The 10,000-nt window shown below is 32.2% G+C and overlaps 1 long non-coding RNA gene across 1 annotated transcript in view; it reads right to left on the reverse strand.

Moving 5' to 3' along the window:
* Positions 1–241: 241 nt before the first annotated feature.
* The window catches only part of LOC145269230 (uncharacterized), a 108,989-nt gene continuing 99,230 nt past the window's right edge, over positions 242–10,000 (reverse strand). The window contains exon 2 of the long non-coding RNA XR_013864964.1: positions 242–1,508. This is a non-coding gene — a long non-coding RNA (uncharacterized LOC145269230). The remainder of the gene's footprint in view (positions 1,509–10,000) is intronic.

The following is a 10,000-nucleotide window of genomic DNA, read 5'->3' on the forward strand; positions in this document are numbered from 1 at the left end:
TAATTTTTATCGATTTGTGTTTTTACTTGTAAGGTGATTTGGTTCAATATAATTTATGGTGGTATTTTTGTATCCACTTTCTTTTAGGGCTTCTTTATAAAAGGGTTTCCAGTTTTGATGAGTTATTGCTAATTCTTTTTCAATGGATTTTTGGGGACCAAGCCAGATACTTTGATCTTGCTCTAGGCGCGTTGGATTCAGCAGAGGCAACTTATCTGAAAAAAAGGGGCAAACAAGGTAACAAACATAAGTGTTTTTATTTTTAAAGAAGGTCGAAGAGTACATCAACCGAAATTTTGTGAAAATAACACTGGAGATGGGAAGAGTCCAAATAATATGAATAATCGGCTTAAAAATTTAGAAATATATGGCTAAATAGTTGTCCTGTAAGCCTAGAGCAGTTAATTGTAGTGCCAATTCCTTTATTTCATTCTCACAATTTTTTTTTGCCTGTTGCTTTAAGAGTTCCTCTGTATTTCCTATTTAGGATACCACTTCTATTTAAAAAAAAAAAAAGTACATATAAGTTTTCTATAACTCGGCGGTTGATTTTCATATCAGTGCAGATCTAGTAGCTCTAAACTCAGTAACCCATAACAAGATCATGTCTACCAAGTTCGAAGTGCTCGTTGTGTTGCAGTTACAGATGCGTTTGTCTTGATAAACGTTTCCATAATAAAAGCGCGATGCTCACCAGTCCAATTCATGTCAGCAACTGAAAAGAAAACGAAAAAAAAACAGCAAAAAAACAAAACAATGGCATTATAAAGAAACAAAATAAAAATGTACTTTCCGAATCAAAATGAAACAAGGAGAGAAATACAACTGATAAAGGAGCATAGAAATATGAAGACATCCAAGTTGTAGACAGGTGGGAAGCAGGCAGACGGAACAGAGTTCCACAGGCGTGCAATTCCAATTCATGTCAGCAACTGAAAACAAAACGAAAAAAAAAAAACAGCAAAAAACAAAAACAAAAAAACAATGGCATTATAAAGAAACAAAATAAAAATGTACTTTCTGAATCAAAATGAAACAAAGAGAGAAACACAACTGATTAAGGAGTGTAGAAAGTTGACCCTGGCTTTATTTTTCGCAGCTTCGTAACTCTTACTTTCCGTAATTTGTCCTTTACACCTCGCATTCCATGAACGTTGTTTCTTACAAAGGGGGAAGAATTGCTGTTTTCTGGGTAAATATTTTTAGTCTCGCAAGCGTGGGTGAAATATCAGCAAGCGAAAAACCGGTCGGCAAAATATGTGTGGAACCAGGAAGAACATTATTGGCTTTTTTAACCTTTCATATATATTGTTTTTACTCTCGAGTATATATCCGTCAATATCTTATATGTTTTTATATAGATGTATATGGTTCTCGATTGATTAAGTGCGTCTAACTTTGTCGGATATATACCCGAGAGTCAAAACAATGATAAGAAAATTCTCTTGTCATAGCTCTTATTTCCACAATGAAAGCGCGATGCTCACCGGTCCAATTCATGTCAGCAACTGAAAAAACAAAAAAGCAATGGCTTTATAAAGAAAAAATGGCATTATCTGTACTTTTCGAAAATAAAAACACTTTTGTGCTTCTTTATTTCATTTGCCTTTGTTTAACCTACAAATGTGTCAGATCATTTTGCCTGACAACACAAACACACACACTACACGGACACACACACACACACACACACACACACACACACACACACACACACACACACATATATATATATATATATACATATAAGAACAAGCAGTTAAAACACATGTTAAAACCACTTTGAAAAGAGTTAAAAACATATTTAATTTTAAAAAGGAAACACAAAATAAGTGGATAGGCCTTAATCCGTGGAGTTTCAAAGTAATACTTTTCCTGCTCATCAGAGGGTACGATTTAGCAAAATGCGGGTTCGGATTTTGCTTGCAAAAGTATTTAATGAAACTACAAGTAAGTCATAGATCTTATTTAGTAACAAATAGTGAAGAAGAAGGAATAGGGAGAATAAAAAGTGAATGGATAGTCTGGTGAAGGGTAAAATATCCAATAACGGTAAAATCCAAAAAAGTTAATTAAATTTCCATTTCCACAAGTAAAATCCAAAAAATCGCGTTAATGTAAGATGGTTCAAAGTAATCCAAAAGACAGAATTCCGTGGAATAATTCAACAAATGGGTACAAGGAAAAAAAAGGGAATGAGTTCAAATAATCTCTTTTTCAAAGTGTTTTTTAACATATTTTATTAACTACTTGTTCTTATTATAAGCTCTATTTCCTATTTGGTTTTATCGAGCTTTTACATCTTGTTGAGATTACTTTATAAATATTAATTCTTTAATATTTATGGTATGCCTTAGATTTCCATCTAGGATTATCTTGGTAAACTTAATTGTAATTCTTCTTCTTCTTATATATATATATATATATATATATATATATATATATATATATATATATATATAGTCTTTGAAGTTTTTAACATTTGAAACCACACAAAAAATTATTTTTTATCATTCATTAAAAAAAAAACATCTAGTCAGTAAGTCATTTAATCACCTGCAATCACTGCATCAACTCTCAAATTTACTATAATACCAATTTTTATATTTTTTAAGGGATCATCAGTTGTTTACCATGAAACACTGTTTCGGGGATTTAAAAACAAAACAGTGTATTACATCATGGCTCCCCAGCAGTGTTGATCAAACACCACCACCCTTAATCTTAGGAAGAAGACAAGTTACAAAATTTTTTTTCCCAATTTCCTATTCTTAATTGTAATTACTAACCTTTTCATAGTATAAAAATGAATTTCTTACCTGTGCGATTCATCAATTTCCACATTTAAAATGGATACATTTATTTAAATATATATATATATATATATATACACATATATACTAGTTGGTCTGTTTTCTCTACAACTTAGAAAAATCATAGATATGATATGTATGGAGTATTGTTGTCATATTCGGGCTGGTGTATCTACCACTAGTCTCTCGCTCCTAGACAAGGTTCAAAAGAGAGTCGCCAATCTGATAGGTCCTGAATTGTCATCTAAGACTCAGCCTCTATCCCATCGACGAAATGTTGTATCCCTCTGCCTGTTCTACAAGTACTTTAACGGCGAATACTCTGACGAACTGCAAGCACTTGTGCCCCCTCGACGTAAATACCCCCGACAAACCCGACAAGCAGCTAAATCCCACTCCTTCACAGTAGAGATCCTTAGATGTAAGAGAGCCTTCTACTCCAGTAGTTTCTCCCCCAGGACAGCTAAACTTTGGAATTCCCTGCCGGGTCCCTACTTCCCCAACAGTACTGACATGCGGAAGTTCAAGTGCAACGTGAACCGACATCTTGCTGCCCAACTCCCTACACAGTACCCCTGATGCCCATGTACCTGATTGTAGCCCCATGCAACAACGTGGCAATATGACTTGTTTGGGGTGAAAATGTAATAAAAACTATTAAAACTATTATGCGACATATACAAAAAATACCTCGTTCAATTTATCAATTTATTTACATTGCAGTATAACCACATATATAAGAATAACATCTAATGATCTGTATAGTTATTTGATCATTTTATTTATTTTTTTAACTTTTACGTCTTTATTATTAATCTAAAAAATAGGAATAAATTATTAATCACTGAAAGTGAAACGTCATTTATTTGTAGACACTACAAATCTCACATCCTCAGCAAATCTAAAGTTAATCTAATATAAGTTCCTCAATCAAAAAATTAACATTATTACAACATCTCAATAAAAAAATACTCATTATTACCATACCTCAATCACAAAATAAACATTATTACCCTACCTCATTCCAATCCTTAACATTATTACCCTACCTCAATCCAAAAATTAACATTATTACAACATCTCAATAAAAAAATACTCATTATTACCATACCTCAATCACAAAATAAACATTATTACCCTACCTCATTCCAATCCTTAACATTATTACCCTACCTCAATCCAACAATTAACATAATTACCCTACCTCACTTAAAAAATTATCATTATTACCTTACCTCAATCCAACAATTAAAATCATTAACCTACCTCAATCAAAAATTAACATTATTAAACTTCCTAAATCAAAAATTATCATTATTACCCTACCTCAATCCAACAATTAACATTATTACCCTACCCTATTCCTAAAATAAACATTATTATCCAACCTCAATCAACTATTAATATTACTAACCTACCTCAATCGAAAATTAACATTATTAACCTACTTCAATCAAACAATTAACATTATTACCCTACCTCAATCGAAAATTAACATTATTAACCTACCTCAATCCAACAATTAACATCATTACCCTACCTCAATCAGAAATTAACATTATTACCCTACCTCAATCCTAAAATTAACATTATTACCCTACCTCAATCAAAGCTAAATATTATTACCCTTCCTCAATCCAACAATTAACATTACTACGCTACCTCAATCCAACAATTAACATTACTACGCTACCTCAATCCAACAATTAACATTATTACCTTACCACAATCAAAAATTAACATTATTAAAATGCCTCAATCAAAAATTAACATTATTAGCTTACCATAATCAAAAATTCACATTATTGCCCTACCTTAATCAAAGGTTAACATTATTACCGTACGTCAATCCAACAATTAACATTATAACCCTACCTCAACCAAAAGTAAACATTATTACTCTACCTCAATCAAAAATTAACATTATCCACCTACATCAATCCACAATCCAACAATTAACATTATTACCCAACCACAATCAACCAATTAACATTATTAACCTATCTCAATCCAACAGTAAACATTATTACCCTACTTCAATCCAACAATTAACATAATTAACATGCCTCAATCCAACAATTAACATTATTACCCTAACTTAATCACTAATTAACATAATTACCCTATCTTAATCCAAAAATTAACATTATTACCTTACCACAATAAAAAATTACCATTATTACCTTACCTCAATCAAACAATTAATATTATTATCCTACCTCAATCTAAAATTAACATTATTACCTTACCTGACTTCAAAATTAACATTATTACTCTACCTCAATCTAAGATTAATATTATTCCCTACCTCAATCACAAATTAACATTATTACCCTACCTCAATCAAAAAATATACATAATTACCCTACCCCAATAAAAAATTAACATTATTACCCTACCTCAATCAAAAAGTTAAGATTATTACCCTACCTTAATCCAAAAATTATCATTATTATTTTACCTTAATCCAACAATTGACATTACTCCCCTACCTCAACCCAAAAATTAACATTATTACCCTACCTCAATCAAAAAATATACATAATTACCCTACCTCAATAAAAAATTAACATTATTAAAATACCTCAATCCAACAATTAACATTATTCCCCAACTTCAATTCAAAAATTATTATCCTACCTCAATCAAAGATTAACATTATTACCCTACCTACATCCAACAAGTAGCATTATTAGCCTACCTTAATCAAACAATTAACATAATTACCCTACCTCAGTCCAAAAATTGACATTATTACCCTACCTCAATCAAAAGTTCACATTATTACCCTTCCTCAATCCAAAAAGTTAACATAATTACGCGACCTCAATTACAAAAGGTAAAATATTAGCCTACCTCAATCAAAAATTTACATTATTAACCTACATCAATCCAACAATTAACATTATTACCCTACCTCAATCCAACAATTAACAGAATTACGCTACCTCAATAAAAAAAACAAACTTTATTACCATACCTCAAACGAAAATTTACATTATTAGCGTACCTCAATCCAACAATTAATATAATTACCCTACCTCAAATAAAAAATTCACATTATTACCCTACCTCAATCAAAAATTAACATTATTACCCTAACCCAATCTTACAATTAACATTATTAACCTACCTTAATCCAAAATTAACATTATTACCCCACCTCAAGCCAACAATTAACATTATTAACCTACCTCAATCAAAAATTAACATTATTACCCTACCTCAATCCAAAAATTAACATTATTACCCTAACTCAATCCAAAAATTAACATTATTACCCTAACCCAGTCCAACAATTAACATTATTACCCTACCTAAATCTCGGATTAACATTGTTACCCTACCTCAATAAAAAATTAACATCATTACCCTTCCTCAATCAAAAAATTATCATTATTAACTTTCCTCAATCCAAAAAATTAACATTATTACCCTACCTCAATCCAACAATTAACATTATTAACAATTATTTATTATTGAGAAATATCTAAAAAAAATGTTAATCTTTAAACTTCTATTTGTTATGTAGTAGGTTGAACACAAATAAGTGTCGATCTATCTATTCATCTATCTATCTATCTTACTGTAGAGATGGATCTGAGATGAATATGAAGAATATTGAAAAAGGTCAAAATATGATAAATCATATTGTAGACAAGTTTACCGGAAGAGCTGGTCAGCTGATCGGATCTACGTATATGTTACGTAGATCATGTTAGCTGGAAATCATTGAGAGTTGGAATTTGGACGTTGTGCAGAGCGGACAGTTTAACAGATCGTCCTCCTTCACTGGGGAGAGGGTTGACGTGCCTCAGAATGGCGACTTAGAATAAACCACGCAAGCAAAGATATTCACTTTCCATTCTTCTGCGACCGACACTTGAAAAGTGAATAAAATCTATATAAAACAAACCAGCGTCCAAATAGGTTTCAGAACAAGATGAATTCCAGGTGGACAAGATCAACGACGCATGAAGAAGGTATGTAAAAATACATGTATCAACCCCGCATATGAACAATTAGATATAGATATATCATAAATAGGCAGCAACAACATAATTCTAAGGTTCAAATAGTGATGAAGCAAGGATAGGTATTTACTGACACGTTTAACACTGGGATGAACCCTTCGTCTCAAGTACACATATCAACATTTAGACGATTATATATGTCGCCTTTTTGGTACACAATAATACAACACATTTGCTATATCTTTATTTTAGCCCGGCGTTGCCCGGGTGTTTGGAGGTGTATGTTGAGCAAAAAGAAAAAATAAATAAATAAAAAACGGTCAATTCTTTTTAATTTGACCCCTATTATGACCCCTTAACATTTACTGTTTGGGGCTCAAACCAAGTTATTAAGTTAGATCCATGTCCAAGGAACCTATATCTAAAATTTCAAGTGTTTAGACCCCAAATTTTTGGAGGAGTTTGGTAGGTTCTCAAAGGTCAAATCGTTGAACTTTGACTACTTAACAGCTAAATCCCCGGCCGAAAACGGATTACAAAGATTTTCCCAAATCTCAGTACCCGGTATATCAAACTTAGAGTCTGTAAACATAAAATTGACAGAGTTATTGTGTAAGGAAATGTACACAGACACACACACACACACACACACTACATACACGTTCACTTTTATATATATAATAGATTTCAAAGATTAAGATAAATTATGAAACTTTTCAAAAGTTCATCTAATATAAACTCTACAAAATAATGCAACTCTTCATCTAATAACTAACTTTAACAAATAATTTACAACTTTTTAATTTTCAAATTCCCTTATTTTCCTTATTCCTTTTCTATTTATTTTCTTGTATCACGCAATTTTCGCAAACTCAATATAAAAAATAGGACGTATATTAAATGTAATAAAATCGACGTATGTAAACTATATAGCATATAATTGCTTTCCTACTCCAAACTTCTACGGATTTTGTTATATAGGACGCATGTTTAACCATTTACCTACCCATCATTAATTGCTCCTTCTTTACTCGTCTTTCACATTTTTTATATCTAATTAACGGTCCTGTTGTCATAACTTGGATCGGTACAGATCATGAGATGTACAGTGGCCCATCTCCGATCTCGCATGTTGAACGTTGTGTCACTTTCATATATTATAGAAGGCTCCTATCACTCTTGGGATTTTTACCAAACTGGTCAACTAGGAGATGGGCTGCAACAAAAAAGAACACCGGTTTTCATCAAACGGACATGGAAGCATGTCGTCTTTTCTAGATCGGACTTTTCTCTGGCGATAATTACATCGTTCCATACTGTATTTGATGTTCGGGTTGAATAAATCATATGAATGATCGATTTTCTTCTGTTTCCGGAAATGGAACCGTCTTTTTATGTGTTTCTTGTGAAATTGTAGGAGGGTTCATTTCGTTACGATAATCCGCCACTCGCCGCCCTTAACTTGCCATGTCTCATGTCCTGGTCATTTTATGGGTATCTTTCGCTGTGATTCTGTTTTCGTTGTGATTCTGACATGGCGTGAATGTCAGGATGCGACTCAAAATCTCCTAAATTAGCACTGATTGGCCTGTTCTTATGTTTGGAAGAAGAGAGAGGGGGAGATGATGACGATGATGATGATTATGACGACGACGACGACGACGAAGAAGAAGAGGAAGAGGAAGAAGAGGAAATGTGGGAGGAACGTGAAAACAACTAAGAAGGAGAAGGTTGATGAATAATAAGACGACGACGACGACGACGAAGAAGAAGAAGAAGAAGAAGAAGAAGAAGTGGAAGAAAGATGAGGAAAAATAAGAGGAAGAAGAAGAAGAAGATGAAGAAGAAGAAGAAGGAGGAGAAGAAAGAGACGGAGAAAAAGAAGAAAAAAGAAAAAGAAGAAGTAGAAGAAGAAGGAGAAGAAGAAAGATAAGAAGAACAAGAAGAAGAATAAGAAGGAGAAGAAAGAGAAGAAGGAAAAGAAGAAGAAAAAAGAAGTAAAAGAAGGAGAAAAAAGATGAATGATGAAGAAGAAGAAGAAAAAAAAGAAGAAGAAGAAGAAGAAGGAGAAGCAGAAGTAGAAGAAAGATAAGAGGAAGAAGAAGGAGAAGAAGAAGGAGAAGAAAAAGAAAGAGAAGAAGAAAGAGAAGAAGAAGTAAAAGAAAGAGAACAGACGAAGATAAAGAAGAAGAAGAAAACGAAGAAGGAGAAAGAGAAGAAGAAGGAGAAGAAGAAGAAAAAAGAGAAGAAGAAGGAAAAATAATGATGTGCAAAAAAAAGGAAAAACATGTAGGAGAAAGAAAGAAAGGAAGAAAGAAAAGAAATAGATGAAAAATAAAATAAACAGAAATAGATGGAAGCAGAAAAAGAAAAAGCAGGCGAAATAGAAGAAGAACAACGAGAAGATGAAGAAAAAGAAGAAGAAGAAGAAGACAAGGAAAGAGAAGAAGAAAAAGAATAGGAAGAACACGAAAAAGAAAAGAGTAGAGGAAGAAGAAGAAAATAGACAGAAAGAAGTAAAAAGAAGAAAAAGAAGAAAACGATGAAGAAGAACAAGAAGAAGAAGAAAAAGAAGAAGAAAAAGAAAAAAGAAGAAGAGGATAGAGCCGATAAAAAAGACAAAGAAGAAAAAGCAGAAAAACAAAAAGGGAGAAGAAAACAAGGAAGAAAGAAAAAAGAAGTAAACAAAGAAAAAGAAAAGGAGAACAAAACGAAAGAGGAAGAAAAAAAACAGAATGATGAAGAAGAAGAAAGAAGAAAAAGCAAAAGAAAAAAGAAGAAAAAAGACAAACAAAGATTAAGAAAAAATAAAAAAGGAGAAAAAGAAGAAACAGATGAAAAAGAAGAAGAAAAGAATAGAGATAAAGAAGAAAAAGAAAGAAAAGTAAAAGAAGAAAAAAGAAAGAGAAAAAGAAAGAAGAAAGAAGAAAAAGAAGAAAAACGGAAAAAAGAACAAATTAGAAAGAAATTAAGCGCAAAAAAAAGAAAAAAGATATGAAAAAAAATGGCGACAGAGAAGAGAAAAAGATGGAGAATCCGAAAAAAAAAAACCAAAACCAAAACGAAAAACCCGAAACTTCTCAACAAGGGGACCCACATTGTTTATACTCACATATTTTTATGCAAATGTGAGGGCAGGTGGCTGGGTGTGAACATATATGGGGTGAGAGGTCAGTTGTGTCAGAGTGGGAGACGTTATCTGGACATCTGTCT

Source organism: Euprymna scolopes, chromosome 45 (genome assembly GCF_053919585.1).
Source record: "Euprymna scolopes isolate OS-2025 chromosome 45, ASM5391958v1, whole genome shotgun sequence".
Classification (NCBI taxonomy): domain Eukaryota; kingdom Metazoa; phylum Mollusca; class Cephalopoda; order Sepiida; family Sepiolidae; genus Euprymna; species Euprymna scolopes.